Here is a 22,871-nt window from a genome sequence, read left to right on the forward strand (position 1 = left end):
TATAATTCAGATGGCATGTTCGCAATAGTATTAACATTTATGGTATTGATGTATAGTTACTGTGTAATATTGCATGACACAATCAAAGTACCTAAGATCATCCATCATTGCCCTTTACACTTCTTCTCATCCACTTCTTCATTCCCCTCATCTCTCCCTCTTCTGCTAGGTAATCTGAGTTTTGTAATAGAAGGCCAAGGGTTTATCTCATTCAATATTGTTATAAAAAGTTTTGCACAAAAGGCACATAAAAAAGTGCTCTACATCACTAATCATCAGAGAGATGCAGATCAAAACAACCATGAGATACCACCTCACACCACCGAGACTAGCACACATTTAAAAGAACAAAAGCAACCACTGTTGGGGAGGATGTGGGGAGAAAGGGACCCTTCTACACTGCTGGTGGGAATGCCGACTCGTTCAGCCCTTTTGGAAAACAATATGGACGATTCTCAAAAAACTAGAGGTTGAGTTCCCATTTGACCCAGCAATACCACTGCTGGGAATATATCCCAGAGGAGCAAAAAAGTATAGTCGAAATGACATCTGCACTTATATGTTTATTGCAGCACTCTTTACAATAGCCAGAATCTGGAAAAAACCCGAGTGCCCTAGAACAGATGACTGGTTGAAGAAACTTTGGTACATCTATACAATGGAATACTATGCAGCTGTTAGGAAAAATGAGGTCATGACATTTGCATATAAGTGGATCAGCCTGGAAAGTATCATGCTAAGTGAAATGAGTCAGAAAGAGAGAGACAGACATAGAAAGATTGCACTCATCTGTGGAATATAGAATAATAGACTAGGAGACTAGCACCCAAGAATAGTAGAAATAAGTACCGGGAGGTTGACTCCATGGCTTGGAGGCTGGCCTCTCATTCTGGGCAACTCAGAGAAGGGAACACCAAGTAAAATGTGGTTGGAGGTCATGTGGGGGAAGGGTGATGTGTGCCGAATGTAGACTAGAGACTGAACACAATGGCCACGCAACACCTTTATTGCAGACCACAACACTGAATCAGAGAGACAGAACAAAAAAGAATACCCTGCCATAGAGGCAGTGTGGGGTGGGGGGAGACGGGACTGGGGAGGGTGGGAGGGATGCTGGGTTTACTGGTGGTGGAGAATGGGCACTGGTGAAGGGATGGTTTCTCGAACTTTGTATGGGGGAAACATGAGCACAAAAATGTATAAATCTGTAACTGTACCCTCATGGTGATTCACTAATTAAAAATAAATAAATTTTTTAAAAAATTTAAAAAATAATGTAAATATAAAAAATAATAAAATAAAATTAAAAGTTTTGCACAAAGTTGTGTAAAAACTTTATGTAGTATTTTTGGCCATACCCAGTGTTGATCAGGGGCTTACTCCTGAATGTTCACTCAGGGATCACTCCTGGTGGGGTTGAGAGTCCATGTGAGGTGCCCAGGAGTGGATTTGAGTGCAAGGCAAGTTTTAAAGCTCATATTCTTTGTGCATGCACAAATGTGTGGGGTTGGGGAGTGTGTTGCAGTGCTCAGGACCTGTTTCTGGCAATTCACTCAGAAGTGACCCCTACAAAGCTTGGGGGACCATATGTGGCTGGGGATTAAGCTAGGGTTGGTTGCATGTGAGGGTAAGCACCTGACCTCCTATACTCTTTGGTCTTTACTGTGTTCTATAAGTTTTCCCCATTCTGTTTCTTAAATAAATATTTTATATTGAGGAAAGCTTCTTTTTCTGTAATATCTACATTCTTAATGCATTTCCCCCCTTAAATATGAACTTCTTTTTATATTCAGCACTGTTTCCTCTGTTCTACTAACTATAATTTCAGAGAATTTTTAGAATGCGAATTAAAAACTTAATTTTGGGATCTAAGAAGGTAGCTTATAGGCCTGAAGTGTATGATTTTCATGCAGGAGCTCCATATTTAATCCCCAGGGCTATATCATCTGTTAAACACCACCAGGAGTGATTTCTAAGCATCTCCACCCCCACCCCAAAGTACCCACCAAACACCGTCAGATGACTGCCTACAATAAAATAAAAAAACAACACAAAAATATCCTGCTTTATTTTAAAATTATATAGTTATTTATTATAACTGTTATATAAATATGTATAACTATGAAAAAACTATGTTATATAAATATATATAACTATAGAAAAACTATGTTCTTAAAAGATTTTTAAATAAAATGTCTCCTAATTCTTAGAATATTTACTTTCTTATAGTATAAATTTCTCAGTAACACAACATATCATTAGACCTGAAACCTGTCTTTGAATATAAACCTAAATTCAAAATTAATGTTTTAGAAAAATAATTTTTATATTAAATTAAGTCCTATATTAAACTCATAAAATTTTGATTTTCCCCAAAAGAGATTTGGGAAACAAGTTAAGAAACATATTCTAAGGTCTAAAGAGATAGTACAGTGGATAAGGCATTTGCCTTTCACGCAGCTGACCTTGTATGCTGGGTTCGATCACCTGCACCCCAATTGGTCTTCGGAGCACTGTCAGGAACTCCATATCACAGCCAGGAGTGATTCTTGAGTGAAAAGTGAGAAGGAAGCCCTAAGCACTGCCAGGTGTGATGCTAAAAAAAAAAAAAATAAAAGCTAAAACAAACCCCAAGATCATTTTGCTGGTACAGAGACATAGCTTAGTAGTAGACCAAATTGGGGCGTATGTGAAGGCTTGGATTTAATTTTCTGACATGAAAGAAAGAAAGAAAGAAAGAAAGAAAGAAAGAAAGAAAGAAAGAAAGAAAGAAAGAAAGAGGAAGAAAGAGAGGAAAGAAGGAAGGAAACGTAAAAAGTATTGTTATTGAGATAACAAGGTTTGCAATAATGTTGATATTTATACTTTAGAGTTTCTGCACTACATCTGCCACCAAAGTATCGATATCCCTCCACCCCATTCCCTAGGTCCTATCCTGTTCACTCTCTCCCATCTCAATTTTACTCCCCCTATGCAGTTTGGTGGTAACCTTAGTTCTGAAGAAACATACTGTAGGGATGGAGAGATAACTCGAAGGGGTGAGTGCATGTTTTACAAGCAAGAGGCCCAGGTTTGATCCCTGGTGCCACATAATACTCAGAAAACTGGGAGGAATCCCTTCCACGCCCAGAACAGACCTGGGAGTAGCTCAATACTCTCAGAGAGGGCTCCCAAACTGCAAAACAAAACAAAAGATTATAAATGGAGTTCCCTATGATAAACATCTATTAAGATTTAATATTAAATATTTGAGGGTTTGTGTCAGTATATCAAATTCTGTTCCATTGGTCTGCGGGTCTATCACTTTTCTAATACCATGCTGTTTTAATTACTGCTGCCTTGCTATACAGTTTGAAGTTGGGGAAGGTGATTCAACTCATCTTCTTTTTCCCAAGGATTGCTTTAGCTACTTGTGGGGGTTTATTGTTTCACATGAATTTTAAAAATGTCATGGATATACTTATATGAACTGCATTCTATCTGCGCAATGCTTTGGGAGTATTGCCATTTTGATGATGTTAATTCTTCTGATTTATGAGCAGGGGACGCATCTCTATTTCCTTGTGTCTTCTGGAGCGATAGCACAGCAGGTAGGGCGTTTGCCTTGCATGCGGCTGACCTGGGTTTGATTCCTCCATCCCTCTTGGAGAGTCTGGCAAGGTACTGAGAGCATCCCGCCCGCATGGAAGAGCCTGGCAAGCTAACCATGGCGTATTCAATATGTCAAAAACGTAACAGCAAGTCTCACAATGGAGACTCACTGTTGCCCGCTCGAGCAAATCGATGAACAATGGGACGACAGTGCTACAGTGCTACAGTGTTTTGTAGTTTTCTTCGTATGGATCCTTCAGTGAAGCTGATTCTGAGGTACTTGATTTTCTGAGGCACTATTGTGAATGGGATTGTTTTTTTAAATATCAATGTCTTCTGTTTCATTATTGTATATAGGAAAGCCAGGAAGTTTTGGGTATTATTTTGCAACCTGCCATTCTACTATACAAATCTATCATTTCTAGGAGCTTTTCAGTAGAGTCTTTAGGATTTTCTAAGTATAGTATCATGTCATTTGCAAATAGTGATAGCTTGACTTCTTCTTTTCTTATCTGGATGCTCTTCATATTTTTTTCTTGCCTAATTGCTATGACAAATACTTCCAATACTATACTGAATAAAAATGGCAAGAGTGGGCAGCTTTGTCCTGTCCACAATCTTAGAGGGAAAACTTTAATTTTTCTCATTGAGAATAATGCTTGCTGTGGGATTGTGGTAGATGGCTTTGGTTATATTGAGGAAAGTTCCTTTAACTCCCATTTTGTTGAGTTTTTATAATAAATGGGTGCTGGATCTTGTCAAATGCCTTCTCTGCATCTAATGATATGATCATATGGTTTTATCTTTTCTTTTATTTATATGCTGTATTATGTTGATTGTTTTGTGAGTGTTAAACCATCATTGCATCCCTGGGATGAATCCTATTTGGTCATTTAATTTTTGACCAAGGATCAAGAAATGTGAAGTGCAGCGAGGAATGCCTGTTCAACAGTTGTTGCTGGGAAAACTGAACAGCTACATGCAAAAGAAAAAAGAACTAATGTAAGGGTCTATCTTACAGTGATTACATTTTAAAAATTAAAAAAAAAGAACTCAGACCTCTGCCTAACACAAGGCACAAAAATTAGATCAAAATGGATTAAAGACTCAGCATCAGATCTGAATCCATAAGGTACATGCAGAAAAATGTAGGCAGAACCCTTCATGACATTGAAACTAACAGCATCTTTAGAGATGAAACACCACTGACCAAGAAAGTGGAAGCAAAGTTAAACAAATGAACTAGATTAAGCTAAGAACTTCTACATCTCAAAAGCAATGGTAACCAAGATACAGAGATAACCTACAAAATGGGAAAAATTATTTATCCAATATCCATCAGATAAGGGATTAATATCCAAGATAGTAATGGAAATGGTAGAATTTTATACGAAAACCCTTCAACTCCATCAAAAAATTGAGAGAATAAATCAACAGAAACTTTCTCAAAGAAGAAATACAGATAACCAAAAGGCTTATGAAAAAATACTCTACATCACTAATCATCAGGGAGATGAAAATCAAAACAATAATGAGATCATCATCTTATTCCACAGAGACTGTCATACATTAAAAAGAATAAGAACTAGTGCTGGTGCAGATGTGGAGAGAAAGGGACTGTCATTCATTGTTGGTGGAAATGCCGACTGGTCCAGTCTTTTTGGAAAACAATATGGGCATTCCTCAAAAAATTGAAATTGAGTTTCTATGTGATCCAGAAGTACTACCCCTGAGAATATACCCCTGAGGTGCAAAAACACACTGCAGAAATGACATCTGCACGTGTACGCTAATTGTAATACTGTTCACAATAACTAGAATCTGGAAACGATCTGAGTACCTGAGAACAGAAAACTGGTTAAAGAAACTATTGTACATCTGCACGATGAAATACTATACAGCTGTGAGAAAAAAAATGAAGCCATGAAATTCGCTTATAAATGGATGGACATGAAAAGTTTCATGCTGTGTGAAATAAGAAAGAGAAGGACATAGAATGACTGCACTCATTTGTGGGATATTAAAAAAAATAGCATGACAGTAACATCCAAGGACTGTAGAAACAAGGTCCAGTACAAATGGCCCGTGGTTGAAAGCCCGGAGGACTGGACGAGAGGGCAGTTAGAATAGAGAAGGGACTATTATGACAGTGAGGGTTGGAAGGGATTGGTCCAGATGGGAGATACGTGATGAAAGTGGGTAAAAGACCAAACATGATGGCCTCTCAGTATCTGTATTGCAGACCATAATGCCCAAAGACACACACACACACACACACACACACACACACACACACAGAGGTGACAGAAGGGATATGGGGGATATTGAAGATGATGGGAAATGTACAAGGGAGGAGGGGTGGGTGTTGGAACATTGTATAAGTGAAACCAGATCATGGTGATTCAATTAAAAAAATAAGAGTCTTAATATTAAAATTCCAACTTTTTTCCAGAAGTGGAAAAAAACCCCGTCAACTTTGGTCCCCCTTCCTCAACACTCTGATTGTAATATTATGCTAAAAATATGTTTTAATAAAAATTTTTCATCAGATTTCACAAGTATACAAAAAGTAAATATCTTGTTACAATTGTCTAAATAACTATTGTATTATTCTGTGCAATGTTTGACTATAAGACTCATCTGATATCCAAGTGGTGAAGCAGTTGCAAGCATATAAAATGTGGATATTTACATCTAAATATCACTGAGCAGGTCAAGCTCTTACTATATAATTCATAATGTTTCTAGTCAGTGGAAAAAGTTTTAAATAAAATTAAACAAAGGTATTCATGACTATACATGAATTTGAGAAAAATGTGCCATGGTTGTATTTATTGTTAAAAGAAAGTGTAGATAGATTTTATTGAAAAGGCAGGGTCACCTTGGGAGGCTTTAGAACATTGTTAGGTTTTTAAAAATAGAAAAGATTCATTCCATTGGCAGTAACAAAGGCTAGGAGCTCATTTAGCAATGGATAAATCTGAGATTTAGCTACATTTGGGCTTTAAGAATGAGACAATCTTTGTCAGAATAATATGTTAATTGGTTAACAGCACCTCTTTTGTAAAGACTAGGTGGACATTATTCTTTTAAGATTTATCTTGCTTTCCAATTCAAACATTTTCCTGGTCAAATATGCCTCTGGGACCTGAAATATCAAAGTTCCTCATTCTCTACTTTGATTTGCCACTGCTCTCTGAACCTTGGCAGACTTCAACAATATATTCAAGTTAATGACTTGGCTTATATTTCTGATTCCAATTCTATTTATTTAAATGGATGAAAAGTTCATTGTGGAGATGAAAAATGTATTTTTGTGTAGACTGAAGCAAATCATCAGTTGTTTCTCTGTGTAATTTTACTAAAAGTTAGTTTTCAAAAAACTAAATTAAAATTTTCTGGAATAATTATAAGCTATATGAATGCTAGTTTATCATAAAATATTCCCTCAATTAAAGTTAAAAATATTATAGGTTAAGTTAACATGATTGGAATTGAGTTAGCGTTTTCTTATTTTATTTTATTCTACTTTTTAAAGGAGAGAGGTTTTGAGCAAAGCCAGTAGGACTCGGGGAACTATCCCTGGCTTTGTGCATGAGAGTGACTCCTGGTGAATCAAGGGGCCATGTGGTACTAGTGATGGAACAAGGGTCAGTGGTACACAAGTAGAACTTAACATCTGTTATCTTTCTGGGCCCAGTGATTGCACCTTCACCACTCCCAAAGTGCCTAACACCCTCCATCACTGTCTATGCTATAGCTAGTCCACCTTTTCCTCCACCTCTCTTGACTAATTTCATTTTATTTTTGTAGTGCCTTACACAGACAAGGTGCATGCATTACAGCTGAACTATATCCCTGGTCCTTTTGTTGCGGCCAGTGACGGTGGTAGGTAGAGCAGGGAGGCAGTAGTACTCTTCCCTCGAGGCTACCTCCTTAGTTACTTCCTGCAAGATCACCAAGAGGCAGATGGCCCACAACATAACTCATGCATCACCCAGGAGATCTACTTCTTTTGGGTAGCCATTTCTCCCAACTATGTCACTTTTAATTTTTTTTCTTTTGAAAAAAAAATTTTTTTTTTTTAAATTGAATCGCTGTGAGATAGACCCTTACAAAGCTGTTCATGGTTAGGTTTCAGTCATACAGTGTTCCACCCATCCCTCCACCAGTGTATATTTCCCAGCACCAACCAGTGTTCCCAATATCCCTCCCTTCACCCCCCACCCCATCCCCAGCCTGCCTCTATGGCATATGGCAGGTACCCCTCTGTCTGTCTGTCTGTCTGTCTGTCTGTCTGTCTGTCTGTCTGTCTCTCTCTCTCTCTCTCTCTCTCTTCCTCCTTCCCCTTCTGAGCATTGTGGTTTGCAATACAGATATTGAAAGTTGTTGTGCATATCTCTTTACCTACCTTTAACACTCAGTTCTTTTCCAGCGTGATTATTTCCAACTATTGCTGTCATACCAGTCTCTTGTCTATCTTACCTACCCTCTACCCCATATGCACTTGACATCACTATTAATTTTATTTTTGACAATTTCATCATACTTATACCCTAGCCTTCTGTCCCATGGTATCAAACACATTTTAAAGAGCTACTTGGGGAAGACTCTGAGAAAGCAGTGTTTTAGGGACTATCATTACTTAGCATGCATAGTCCAATGATTTGGAAAATTTAAATAATTTTAAATTGATATTTGAAAGGGTCAAAGAGATTGGTCAGTAGGCTGAACACATATAAAGAATGTTTTGCATGCAGGAGGCTGAGTTAGATCCCTGGCACTATGTGGACCTCCAAGTACTGCCGCGAGCAGTAGAATTCTCCCAAGCACAGAGATGAAAGTTGTGTCTAGCAGTGCTGGATGTGGTCGCCAAATCCAAAACCAAAATGAACCAAAAGAATACCAGAACCACCCCCAAAATTAATTATATTTTTAATAGCAAGTCATGATTAAGATCTCTCAATTGCTTTGAAAATTTATACTTTCTCTAAGTTAACACAGAATTGTATATGTATATAAATAGAGAGTAAATACACAGCAAATATTCAATTTCAACATAAATTTTGAGTTTCTATTGTACATGTTATCACATTTTTTGTTTTCTGGTGTCTTTATTAGCTTTTTCTTACTTTGATTTCTTATAAAATGCTCTTACATTTTTCACTTTATCTTTTTAAAGTTTTTTTTTTTTAACTTTATTGAACCACCGTGAGATAGTTACAAGCTTTCATGTTTGGGTTACAATCACATAATGATCAAACACCCATCCCTCCACTAGTGCACATTCCCCGCCACCATATCCCAGGTATACCCCCCCTTCCCCACCCTCCCCCTGCCTCCATGGCAGACAATATTCCCCATACTATCTCTCTATTTTGGGGCATTATGGCTTGCAACACAGACACTGAGAGGTCATCATGTTTTAAAAGTTTTTACTGGTCGAGGTTTGGTGATTTACAATACTGTTAATGATGGTTTCTCATGCACATAATTCCATGACTATACCCATTACCAATTACAATTTTCACTTGCAGGTTTTTCCAGGTAGCCAGAGAGATATTCAATGGACCAAGTGTATGCTGGATGCCTGGGTTTGATCCCAATACACATTTTCCCTGAGTACTTGCCAGATATGGCCCCCCAAAAGCAAAAACAAATTTATTTCTGCATGAAGATCTCCTCCATAATATTCTAATATCAATCATACCTATTACTATCTCTTTAATTACTTTCATCCCTTTTCCTTTTATTCACTCAGCCTCTAGCTTCGGTTACTTAGTGTATGTATTTTGCACTTTTGGGGAGGTAATAGTAAACAGATCTTCCACTGATTCTTATGTGACAAGGCGTAAGCTTTTGATGATGAGATAATGACAGACACTCTAGAACTTTCTGAGGTTAGGCATTATGTCTTCTTCATCTGGTTGACACAAGTAGGATCCCAACGTTCCATAAATAATAGTAAAATATGGCAGTTAATATTGTTCTTATATTTTCAAAGGAAATTCATGATGTGGCCACACATTGCTTGTGTACAAGGAATCCACACTGAAAATTGGTTTGTGTACGTCACTGCAGTATTAAGATGATCTTCTCATGCAGCATTTGTTTTTATACAGAATTACTGATTTTCTGGTTAGGATGTCTTCTGTAAATATAGCAATGTGTGCAGTGCTACTGTCATAAGGGCGGTATCTGAAGTATGTCTTTCATTTTGTGACCCAAAGACCAAAAATTTCAGGAATATAAAATGTACAATAAAATTAGATTTTATCTGAAAGACAATTATTTATGTTCATAAATAATATTGATATGATGTATGTGTTTGCTTCTGCATTAGTGTATGAATTTCTTTAGAGTTTAAGACTCTTGTAAAATTGGGGCTGGAGTGATGGCACAGGGGGCAGGGCGTTTGCCTTGCACCGGGCCAAATTGGGTTTGATTCCCAGCATCCCATATGGTCCCCGTGCACCGCCAGGGGTAATTCCTGAGTGCAGAGCCAGGAGTAACCCCTGTGCAACGCCAGGTATGAACCAAAAAGCAATAAAGAAAAAGACTCTTGTAAAATTAATTTGATTTTTATTTCTGAGAATGCACAAATATTTTTAAACTATATAAATGTATACCAAAAAAAAGCAAAAAACAAACATTTTTAACCTGTCTTCTGTGAGCAGTCAAAATAAAATTAAACAGATACGTGTTCACATCCAATTATTCAGTTACCCACTTCCTGACTTAGAGAATTTAGCCTAATGTAATTCCCTTTTTGCTCAGCACAGTTCCTAGAACTGTGAATACTATTATAGAAATTATACTTTAGAGAGTCTATCTATGTGTTGTATGCACACGTCTTTCTGAAATCTCATACTCTGCTTTGCTCAACTTTATGATGCAGAGTGAATATCTTGCTGAGTGAAAAAATATAGCCATATATTTATATTATATATATGTATGTTTTTGGATAATGTATAATTTGGTTTTCGTGCTTTGTAGTATTTTGCCTTTGTCAAGGCTTGCTCAATGCCATTTCCTTCTGTTTATCTTTTTCCTCTGTGAGGAAATTGCCTCTTTCTGAAGCAAAGGAGTTGGTAAAAGAGAATTCAATCAGAATTAAGTCAGTGAGAAAGTGACCCTGATGAACACCTCTCCCCATCCCCCACCCGCCAATGCATGCAGCCTTTCACACAGCTGGGTGTGGCTCCTCCAACAGCTAAACATATGAAAAAGGGTGTGAAATGAATCACTGTCTAAGGTGACATGTAGGAGATTGAGAAGTGAAAGAAAGAAAAGGGAAATCTCACAACTAAAATAACTAAGACATGGTACTCGAAATTAAAAATGGATACTGTTGAGGATTAGGAACATAACTCAAGGAGCCAGGGTTCATGGCTGGCATTGCAAGCGTCTTCAGGTTCAAATCCTGGTGTGTTCTGAGCTCATCTGCCACTCAGCATTGTTCCCCTCCTCCGACTTGCCCCAGGATTTGTGCCTGGTGGTCATCCCTAGAACCGTGAGGTCTGAAAAACCACATTGTCAGGCAATTCCAGGATGGTTCACCTTGCAAATTTTTTGGGGGGTGAGGGGCACACACAGTGATATTCAAGGGTTTCTCCTGATTCATGAGTTACTCCTGGATGTAGAGTCGGGAGCTTGAGGGAACCTTATGGGATGCTGGGGATTGAACCTGGGATGGCCACATACAAGGCAAACACCCTCCCTATTGGACTATTGCTCTGGCCCTGGGACCCCCACCTAATACTAGGCTCCCAGAACATTCTAGGAAATGGCCCCCTGAAAAGCTGACCTTGATGTTTTCTCTGATGCTTATGTGGTTAAATTCTGGAAAATTCTCTATCCTCTTCCTAAAAATAAAATCCTCTTCCTTCACTGTATGGTCTAGTTCTATTATCTTCTTTCCTCCTATCTATGTCTTTGAGGCAGATCAGCCACATCTTTTCTCATCTCCAAAGACTAATAAGCAGTAGTAATATCATGCCCTGCACAATGTAACATATTGTTTGTTTATGCCGATATTTGGTTTGGCATGCTTCTGATGAGCCATATTCTGACTACTTGCTGCCTATATGTACTAGTAGGTTGAAATTTTCTTTTCTTTTTTTTTTTTTTTTGCTTTTTGGGTCACACCTGGCGATGCACAGGGGTTGCTCCTGGCTCTGCACTCAGGAATTACTCCTGTCGGTGGTCAGGGGATCATATGGGATGCTGGGAATCAAACACGGGTCAGCTCCGTGCAAGGCAAACGCCCTACCCGCTGTGCTATTGCCCCAGTCCCTGTAGGTACAAATTTTCCATTTCATTCCATTAACATTTAATTTGGTTAGATAGTATAACTGGAATCTCATTATAAGGATGGTAAATATAGATCTTTTGTATGGCAAAACATTAACTCATCTCTTCCTTGAAGTATGGGTCTAGAATTATTTTTTTACCAAACATATTACATTTTAAATTAGACTGTTTTTCACATTTAAAAGACCGGTCATGTATGACTCTAATCAGAACTCTTGATTGATTAGAGTTTTAGTATATTTGTGCCAAAGAAACTCAGAGGGAAGATGATAGGGACAAAAGAATGAATTTGCCATGGACTATGCTTGCAAGCATCTCACTATGTTAAAGAAATTTATACACTAGTACAGAAGCAAACACACAATGTAATACCATTTTGGAAATAAACTCATACATGTATAAACTCACAAAAAATTCTAAGAGTATAGCTGGAACGATAGCACAGCGGGTAGGGCATTTGCCCTGCACGTGGCTGAGCCGGGTTTGATTCGTTCGCCCCTCTCGGAGAGTCCAGAGAACTACCGAGAGTATTTAGCTCGCACATCAGAGCCTGGGAAGCTACGTGGTGTATTTGATATGCCAAAAACAGTAACAACAAGTCTCACAATGGAGATGTTACTGGTGCCCGCTAGAAAAAAATCGACGAGCAACGGGATGACAGTGATACAGTGACAGTGATAGTGAACATGATCCTTGACCCTGGAAACAGTAGATCTTAATTTTAATTCTGACCCTATGCTTATTTGGGGGTAGGAAGGACTTGTGGCCATACCAGGTACGCTCAGGGTTAATCCTGGTACTATGCTCAGGGATCACTCCTGACCTGGTTTAGGGGACCATAAATGGTGCCAGGCATTGGACCCAGGTTGGGTTGGATTGGACCTGTCAAGCCTGCTGTATTCTCTCCTGTCCTTTTATTTTTATTAAAACTATTATTTTAAGTGAATGATTCAACTCTATCTCTTCCTTTATTATATCTATATGTTACTTTTCTAACACGTAGCAGGTGTTCATCCTCTTGGCTAACTTACGTAGCTGAACATTGATTTTAATAGCTCCAAAAGGAAAAATCTTAAATTTTAAATTTGATCTTAAATTTAAAATCTTAAATCTTAATCTTAAGATTTAAAAACCTTAATCTTAATAAGATTAAAATCTTAATTTTAAATTTAAAATTTGATCTTAAAATCTTAAATTTGATATCTAGATTCATTAAGCTATGGGATTTGGGAATTGGCCTATAATCTTGAAGGAAGTTCTTTATTTATACTTAAATATTTAGTATGTTTTTAAAATACAATAAAGTTATATGGATAACCTTGAATAGTTTCTAAAATGTATTCTCTTCCTCTTTTACAGGTTTTGGCATGTTCATGTAATTCTGTTGTAGATCTTTCCCTATGCTTATCTGACTAATTCCTGTTCATCCTTCAGGGCTCTGTCTAGACGGCCTCCAGAAAGATGATTTTCATAAATGATCCCTAGGAACTGATATGCAACACATTTCTTTACACTTTGCTCATCCTGTTGACAGTCATTCTAGAGCAGCCGGCATCCCCAATTATTTATATATTTTAGGATTTGAAATCTACAATCATTTGATGAGTTTCATTCTGTTTATTTGGGGAGGGTTTGTGGCAGAGGGAGATACACTTAGCAGTGCTATGGACTATTCCTGGCTCTGTGTCCAGGGGTCACTCCTGGCAGTGTTTACGTGTCCATGAAGGGCCAGGGATCACCCAATCACCTGTTTGCAAAGCATACACTTAATCCATTGAGCTATCTCTCTATCCAGAGAATTTTGTTTTGTTGAGACTACAACTGGACCCACCCTTTTCAGTGTTGTGGGTGGAGAAGGTCATTTCCTGTGCCTTATATGCTATTTACAGATTAGAATATGTTTCCTCTAAGCAGATAGACTGGAAAAGGCACACACTTGGCAAATATGCTCTGTTTGACTTAGCCCAGCCTAGCAAAGAGACCCTGCCAGAGAGCCATGGATTCCAGGTAGGCAAGAAGAAGGTAGAGTTCCAAACCCATGTGCCTTATGGGTGGACATGGAAAGTACCATGATGAGTGAAATGAGTCAGAAGGAGAGAAAGAGACATAGAATTATTGGACTCGTTTGTGCGATATTAAATAACATAACATGAGACTAATACCCAAGGACAATAGAAACAAGGGCTAGGAGGATTGGTCCACAGTTAGAACCCTGCCTCAGGTGCTGGGGCAGAAGGCAGTTGGGATAGAGAAGGGACCACTCTGACAAAGATAGTTGGACATGACCGTTCTGGATAAGAACTATATTCTGAAGGTAGGTGACAGAGCAAGCGTGATAGCCTTTCAGTATCTGTATTACAATTTATAAATTCCCACAATGGTGGGGGAGACAGTGAAAGAGAGAGAGAGAGAAAGAGAGAGAGAGAGATAGACAGAGAAAAAGAGAGAGAGAGAGAGAGAGAGAGAGAGAGAGAGTGCCTGCCACAGAAACAGACTTGGGGAGGGTGGCAGAGAGAAACTGGGGACATTGGTGGTAGGAAATGTACACTGGTGGAGGGATGGGTATTGGAACACTGTATGACTGAAACCTTACCATGAACAACTTTGTAACTGTGTATCTCACAGTGATTCAAGATTCAAAAACAAAACAAAAACCCTCCATGCTCCTTTAGACAGGCCTGTTTAAGTAATGCATAAATGTCCAACTGTAATCGTTATCTGTCTCACCCCCGAGTTCTTTGTGGGGAGGGCAAGTGTCATTTTGTCTTTCTCATTCAAGAAAGTACCAGTCTGCATTGTTTGAAAAGATATAAAATGATTGCATTCTATTGATTCATGCCTTATTAAATATCCATGTCATTCTTTTGCTTTTCAAATAGAGTACATTATAAAGATTAGTTCCTTCCCCACTTATACTGTAATATGTAAATTCTTTTATATAATATCGAATTTTATGAACTAAAATTTTGAACTTGAAACATATAGAAGAGTTTTTTGTACTTTTAAAAAGCAATAGTTTATTATTTATTAAATATGAAAAAGAGACAGATAAAATCCCTAAAGTAAAGGAAATTATTTACCCCAAGCTGGTGTGCAGGTAATTTCAGAATGGAATCCACCTCTGTGAACTTTATAGAGCCATTTTTCTTATGTTGCATTATTTGATCCACTAGGGAAAAAAGAAGCTAGTTAAAACCAGAGACTAGGAAATATGAAATTATTTTTGTCTGACATATACTTTCACAAATGCATAGAGCTTTCCTGTATTAGGTGGGGATTTATAGACTACTTATTGATAGCAAAGGATGCATGAATTTTGTTTGAATTATTGGCTCAGTGAATATTTTTGATTAATTAGAAATTATCATCATAGTAATAGTTTCTCAAGAAGAGTTTCAGTATCTGGATTGAAAAACCATAATGTCCAGAATGAGAGAGAGAGAGAAAGAGAGAGAGAGCGAAAGAGAGAGAGAGAGAGAGAAGAAATGTGCCTGTTATAGAGGCAGTCTGGGGGTGGGGGTGGGGGTTTTGTCGAGTGGGAACTGGGGAGTCTGGTAGTGGGAGATGTACATTGGTGAAGGACAGGTGTTGGAACAGTGTATGACTGAAACCCAGTCATGAGCAAGCTTGTAACTGCATATCTAAGGATGATTCAACAACAAAAAAAAAAATTAAAAAAAGTCTTTACACTTTTACTGTGCATCGTATCACAAAGATACACACACTCCAAGAACTAAGGAATTAAAACCAATATTCCTTTCTTGGTTCGTCAAATCCCTGAATGAATGATTTGAGGCTCTTCCTGTTCCTGGAGCAAGCAGATATCATTGGGCTGCACTAGCTCTCGACAAGGACAAATGTAAACGTTACTGGCGCCCGCTCGAGCAAATTGCAAATCGAAGATCAACGGGACTACAAGTAATACAAGTGATTCCTTTCTTGGACAGAGGAATCGAAGCCAGGTCGGCTGCGTGTAAGGCAAACGCCCTTCCTGCTGTGCTTTTGCTTCTTGCGATAGCAGAGTGGGTAGGGTGTTTGCCTTGCATGTGGCCAACCGGGTTTGATTCCTCTGCCCCTCACGGAGAGCCTGGCAAGCTACCGAAAGTATCTCGCCCACACAGCAGAGCCTGGCAAGCTCCCCGTGGTGTATTCAATATGCCAAAAACAGTAACAAGTCTCACAATGGAGGCGTTACTGGTGCCCGCTTGAGCAAATTGATGAGCAATGGGATGACAGTGATACAGTGACAGTGACACAGTGATTCCTTTCTTGACCAAATAAAAGACTAAATAATCCCCTTTTGTGTGTGTGTGTGTGTGTGTGTGTGTGTGTGTGTGTGTGTGGTGAATGTGTGTGAGGGGTGGGAAGCTTTGATTATCTCCCTCAATAGCGTACCTTTATTGGTCAGATAGGATTCTTGAACCCACTTCTAATGTGAGTGAGAATAGGGTGTCAGCTGTACCAACAGGATGTCTGAGAATTCATCACAGTTCAGGCCCATTCTGGCACTATCTGCCGAGAGATAGCTCCGGATTCTACAGTCTCCCAACCAATCTTGGTGAGGGAGGTGATTCAGGAGGGAGAGCACATACCTTAGACCTCTGACGCCTAAAGTTCAATCCTTGGCATCACAGACCCCAGCCCCAGCACTTCCGGGTATAACCCATAAAAATATGATGGCAATGATAACGATGGCGGGATACCAATCTCAAGCTCAGCCTATTATGTTTCTGACCAACTTGCTATATAAATCAGAGTGTTTTTTTTAAATTCAGTCTTCAGGTTTATTTATACTTTCAAAGAGGCTCACAAAACTTAGGAAACCTATGTACTCACTAGATGACTGATTTGTTAGAAAGGACATCATGCAGGGAGAATCAGATTGGAGAAAAATGTGGGGCAAAGTATCAGAATGTGTGTAGAATTTCTCCGTCCTCTCCAGATTCGCCTTACTTCCTACATCACCATATGTTCATCAGCTAAAAATTTCTGTCAACCCTTAAGATTCAAGCCTCTCTTGAAATTTTATAGGGGCTTCGTGACATAGACTTGATTCTATTATTGCCCACTGGACTTGATCTTGACCTATAGTGACTTTCTCCTCCCCATATGACTGGAGGAGGGACCCTTTTAACACAAGGTTGGTTCTCTCGGCACCCTTGCCCATTCTTTTCTTTTGGTCTTTTCTCCAAAAGATACCTCGTTACTACAGTGGGATACAGGTATCCTTCCCCATATGTAGAAACTCCTAAGGGATTGTGAAGCTGAGTCAGGAACTGTGGATGAAGAATGACATAAGAGAAATATATTTGGCCATTTGAATGATCAAATGCGCAGTATACTTGTATGTACTTTTAAGAAGGACCACAGAACCATTTTCAATTTTATTTTGTGTTTCAGTTCAGTCTACAAGGCCTCAAGTCAGAATACTGATTTTCTGACTCCAAACACTTTTACAATATGATTTTTTGGTGGATGGATTGTAGCCTCTGTTGTCCCCTGTAATGCTCACCTTTTTCATACTGACATTTCTCATTCATGAGCTAAAACAACAAAAGGGAAAGAATACTGATGATGAAGAATAGAACTTGTACTTCCTCACCTGCTCAAGGGATGATTCCTTTTGTTGTGTATGCTGTATCTGTGGACAGAGACATGAAACAGTTCTGGCAGGAGGATCCTTGTGAGATCAGTGAAGTACACAAAGATGTTTGGAAGAAAAGCTAATCCTAGTTTAAGATTGCTAATGCCTACCACTATTGCTTGCTTCCTGTTTTATTTGAAACATTAATTTATAACAACTTTAAAGTGATATGCTGCCTGATGTTAACACACTTCCCTTTTTGGTTTATGATGATTATACTTTACCATGAAGCAGATGCAAATACTAGATTGGCCTTTAAGTATTGGAGAAAGAGAGGTTGAATCATCAGATAGAGTATTGAGGACTAATGAAAGGGTAAGGACTTCAGATATGTAATTTTGAATGCCAGCATTGTGTTTTACTGTATGAGCTTAAATACATTGTTTAACATCTCAAAGTCTTTGCTCTCTTCTTTTGCAATAATAGCATTTATCTTAAACAATGGTGTAATGATTCAATTAGCTAATATAAGGAAAACATTTAGTATGCTTACATACTGATATATACTCACTACCTGGTAAAAAAGTTCTGGGTTTTTTTTCCCCCTGTTGTTGACTTATGATTCTGGAAGAACTTTTTGGTCTGAGATTCCCATTCCATTGTTCAATTTATAAGTTCAGATATGTTCAGAATAAAACAAAACTTTGGAGTCTTTTAAAACTTTCTTTTAAAAACACACCTATTATGTGCAAAACTATTCAAAACAGCCAAGATCCAAGTAAGCTGAAATGGCAGTAAATGTTGTGAAAGCTCATAAAGACAAGCAAAAATAATCTAAGCTTCTAGCTTTTGTTTAGAGTCAGGTTTTAGCAGGCTTTACTTTCCTGAGAAACATTCTTTTTTCACATGCAGACAATTATAGTCTTGGATTACTGTTAGGAGGTAAGAATTATAGTCCTCAGAGTAGAATTATTTCACTTTTTTTGGGTTAAGTTTATAAATAGAAATTTGATATTTCAATGCAATTTTAAGTTAAATTTTAAAATCATCCCTCTTTTTGCCTTTAGAAATACAACCGATTTTTGTATATTGATTAGTGGCATACTTAAAGATTATTTTGTATATCACCACGCCCAATTTGAATGGTAGCTTTAGTAATTTTGCAATTTGAATATATTAAATATATTTTTCTAATTTTTATGACTAGGTCTTCCAATACTGTAGTGAATGACAGTGGTGAGAGTGAACATTCTTACCTTGTGTCTAATTTAGAGGGAAAGCTTTATATTTTTGCCATAGTGTATGATGTCTGTTGTGTTATTATTATGCATGGGCTTTAATGTGCTAAAGCAAAATCCATCTATTGTCATTTTGAGAGTTTTTAAAATAAAAGTATGTTGAATCTTCAAAAAACAAACAAACAAAATGAAACAGCCAAGATCTGAAAACAACTTAAGTGCTCAAGAACAGCTGAGTGGTATGTTTACACAATGGAATACTATTCAATTATGACAAAAGACAAAATCTTCCAGTTTGCTGCCACATGGGTGGATCTAGAGAATATCATACTGAGCTAAGTAAGTCAGAGGAAAAGGGACAGAATAATTTCTCACATGTGTGGCATATAAAGAAACACATTATAGAAATAAAATTAATTGTTAGACTCAGAGTTAGCCTGTCACTGTCACTGTCATCCCATTGTTCACTGATTTATTCATTTGTTCGAGCAGGCACTAGTAACATCTTCATTGTGAGACTTGTTACTGTTTTTGGCATATCAAATATGCCACGGGTAGCTCTGCCGTGCAAGCGCGACTCTCTTGGTAGCTTGCCGGGCTCTCCCAGAGGGGCAGAGAATTAAACATGGGTCGGCCACGTGAAAGGTGAATGTCCTACCCCTGTTCTATCGCTCCAGCCCAGAGTTAGCCTACAAAACTAAATTTGCTAAGTGGGTGGAATAGGCGTCTGTGGCACAGGACCTATAGACATTGGTGTAATGGTGCTGACAAGCTAGTGGTAGGTATGGTGTTGGAATGTTGTTGGCCCAAAACATGACTATTAATGTAAATCATGGTGCCTAAATTGAAATTACCTGAACAAGACCCTGGGTTCAAACCCTGGCACTACACAAAGAGCAGCAACAAAACTTAAAAAAATATTGATCTATGTTATGTTTGGGAGTCATAGCTTCTTAACTTTGAGGCTATCACAAATCTTTATATGCTTCTCTCCTTTCATGTCTTATATTTTAGATATCCAATTACTTTACATCTTTATATTATCATATCTCGTGACCAATTTTTTTGGGGGGGTTTTTGGGTCACACCTGGCGATGCACAGGGGTTACTCCTGGCTCTTTACTCAGGAATTACCCCTGGCGGTGCTCAGGGGACCATATGGGATGCTGGGATTAGAACCTGGGTCAGCCGCGTGCAAGGCAAACGCCCTCCCCGCTGTGCTATTGCTCCAGCCCCTCTTGTGACTAATTTTTATACTTACAGTTAACTTAATGACTTTTATCATGGCAGGCATTTCTCGCAAGCATTGCTCAGGTGACCTGGACAGTAGGCCCCGTGGATCTTGGCCGACTGGGATACGGCATGTGTCTTAACCCCTGACTTTCTCTTTGTCTCCTTTTTTCCTTCTTTTTTTCTTTTTAATTCTTCATACTTGTTTCAGGAGTGTGTGAACTACTATGTTTGCTCTATTTCCCTTTTAAAATTTTTAATCAGTTTGGTTTTTGCACTACACCCAGAAGCATTTTGTGGCTTCAACCTGTAACCTGTAAAAAATTACAAAGGCCCGCACGAGGGAGGGTGCGATGATGTGTGTGTTATGTTCTGTTGTTCGAGGGCTCTCGGGACAGTTCTCTCTCACACACACCGCTGGCATTAGGTGCTCTCGAGCCGCTGTGTATGGACCGGATCGGGATGGCTCCTCCTTGTGCTCTGCTTCTGTGTGTGCCGCTGTGCTCTCTTCTGTCTGTCTCTCTATCTCTGTCTCTGTCTCTGTAGTCTTTCCTCTGGTCTCTTTCGACCTCTCTCTGTCTCTACTTCTGTGTCTTCTCTCCGCTTCTGTGTCTTCTCCTTGCTTCTGTCTTGCCTCTGCCCTCTCCTTGCTGTGTCTTCTTCTGTCTGTGTTGTCTCACTCTTCTGTCTCTGCTTTCTTTCTCTCTTTCCCCACGGTCTTAGTTTATATAGCAAATTGCATAGGGTAGTGACACAAAGGTGGGTTGAACATTAACAAATCAACAAAGAAGGGTAAGACCATTTCTCCAGGAGATTAACAAAATCTCATCTAAGAAGATTACTGCAGATTAGTAGGAGATCCCCTCAAGGGTGGGGTCCAAACAAGGGTGTGTCAGGGTGTCTCCCTTTCTTCCTTCCTCAGTTAGTAATCCACTTAAAAAGTTATAGTAAACCTAATTCTAATATTTCTTGCAATGTCATTCTGTACGAGCACAGTAAGAGATATGTCAGACTTAAAGTTTGTTTCTTCCTGAGGATATTCACTATATATTCCAGACCACAGTCCTCAGGCCAGGTTAGTCTTCCTAATCCCAGCAGGGTCCTAGTCTCATAGTTACTTTTGGATTATGATAGCATTTGTCTATGACCATGTTCTCATCTTATAGTTGAGTATTGTGGTGCTTTGGCCTGGCCCATTTCGATACCAGGGTAGCTCACAGGTTGCCCTGGGCCCATTCTGTCCCTCATCAGGACCCTGCTTTTGGGGTGCTAGGGACTAAGGGCAACTGAGTTGAGAAAGCAGATGCCCAGGAGTAAATATTATTGGAGTTAATCAGCTCCCAAGTTACAAAGCATAATATTAACTATCTTCCTGTGTCCATATAGAAAGGCCATTACTCTAAGGTAAACTAAGTTCCCTGTGGCAAGGCTGAAAGGACAAACCCAATGTTATCCTACAGTAACTCACTGAGCTGTCTTTACTTTATTTACCTTTATATTATCATATCTCGTGACTAATTTTTTTTGGGGGGGTTTTGCTTTTATTTATCTTTATTCTATTTACCTTCAGCACAGAGGGATTTTTTTCTTTCTTTCCCAAATTTTTCTTTCTTTCTTTCTTTCTTTCTTTCTTTCTTTCTTTCTTTCTTTCTTTCTTTCTTTCTTTCTTTCTTTCTTTCTTTCTTTCTTTCTTTCTTTCTTTCTTAGTTTGGAGAAGTTTCTTTTGTTTCTTAAAGACTGGCTGGTTTAGAGGTGATAAACTCTTAGCTTTTGCATATCTGGGAAGTACTCAATCTCACCTTTAGTTATTTTGGTTTATTTGGGGGGGCCACACCTTGGGAGTGCTCAGGAGCTATTTCTGGCTCTGAACTCATGAGTGACCTCTGGCAGTGTTCAGGTGACCATGCTTAGTTCTGGGAATTTAAACCAGGGTTGGAGATATGCAAGACAAGAGACTTAACCCCTAAACTATCTCTCAGGCTCATCTCTTTAAATTTTTCTTTGTTTATTTGTTTGTGTTTGGCCATTCCGCGAGGTACTCAGGCTTACTCAGGGGTTTGTGCTCAGGTATCTCTCCTCCTGGTGCTTGGGGAACCCTACCTGGTGTGTATAAGACAAACACCTTATCCATTATATTATCTCAAATGTTTGTGTTTTATCTGGGGGAGGTTCTAACTTGTGGATTGGAGAATCATACTCTTGTATCTGATGCTTAGGGGCTATTTACGCTTCTGTGCTCAGGGATAACTCCCTATGCTGTTCAGGAGAACCATATATCATGCCAGGGATATAACTGGGGTCAGCTGTGTTAATCAAGCACCTTAAGTCCTTACTGTCTCTCTGGCCTCACTTTTTTTTATTGAATTAACCATGAGAGAGACCATTTCAAAGCTATTCATGATTTAGTTTCAGTCATATAATGTGTAAAACACAAAAATAAAAAGAAAAGTCACGGTGCAGGCGGCGAGGCAGGTGAAGGAAGGAACGGAGCCAAGATGCTTGGTCTCACCGCAGTTTATTCCGATCTTCTTTCTCCATTCTCCTCTGATTCTCCTCCTGCTTCTTCCTCCCCTATCCTACTTCATTCTCCCTCCTGCTTCCATTCCAACTCTTGGTCTCTCTCTCGATCTGTGGATCTGGCCCCCGTGGATCTGGCCCCCATGGATCTGGCCCCCCAACCCACTCTTACTGCCTAGTTAAATCTCCACCGCATGAGGGGGTTGGGGCATACACATAGGTGTGGTCAGCAATAGGGTAAGGTTCTTTTCCCTCAGGGGATGCTTGTCCTAGGACTTAATTCTCTTTCAGCAGGAGGATCCACCCAAGGGCAGAGTCCCATGAATGTGTTTCACTTCTCCTCAGCCAGCAAACATATAAGAATTCATACTATTAATCATTTTGTATGCACACAATAA

This window comes from Sorex araneus, chromosome 1, assembly GCF_027595985.1.
Source record: "Sorex araneus isolate mSorAra2 chromosome 1, mSorAra2.pri, whole genome shotgun sequence".
Taxonomy (NCBI): Eukaryota; Metazoa; Chordata; class Mammalia; order Eulipotyphla; family Soricidae; genus Sorex; species Sorex araneus.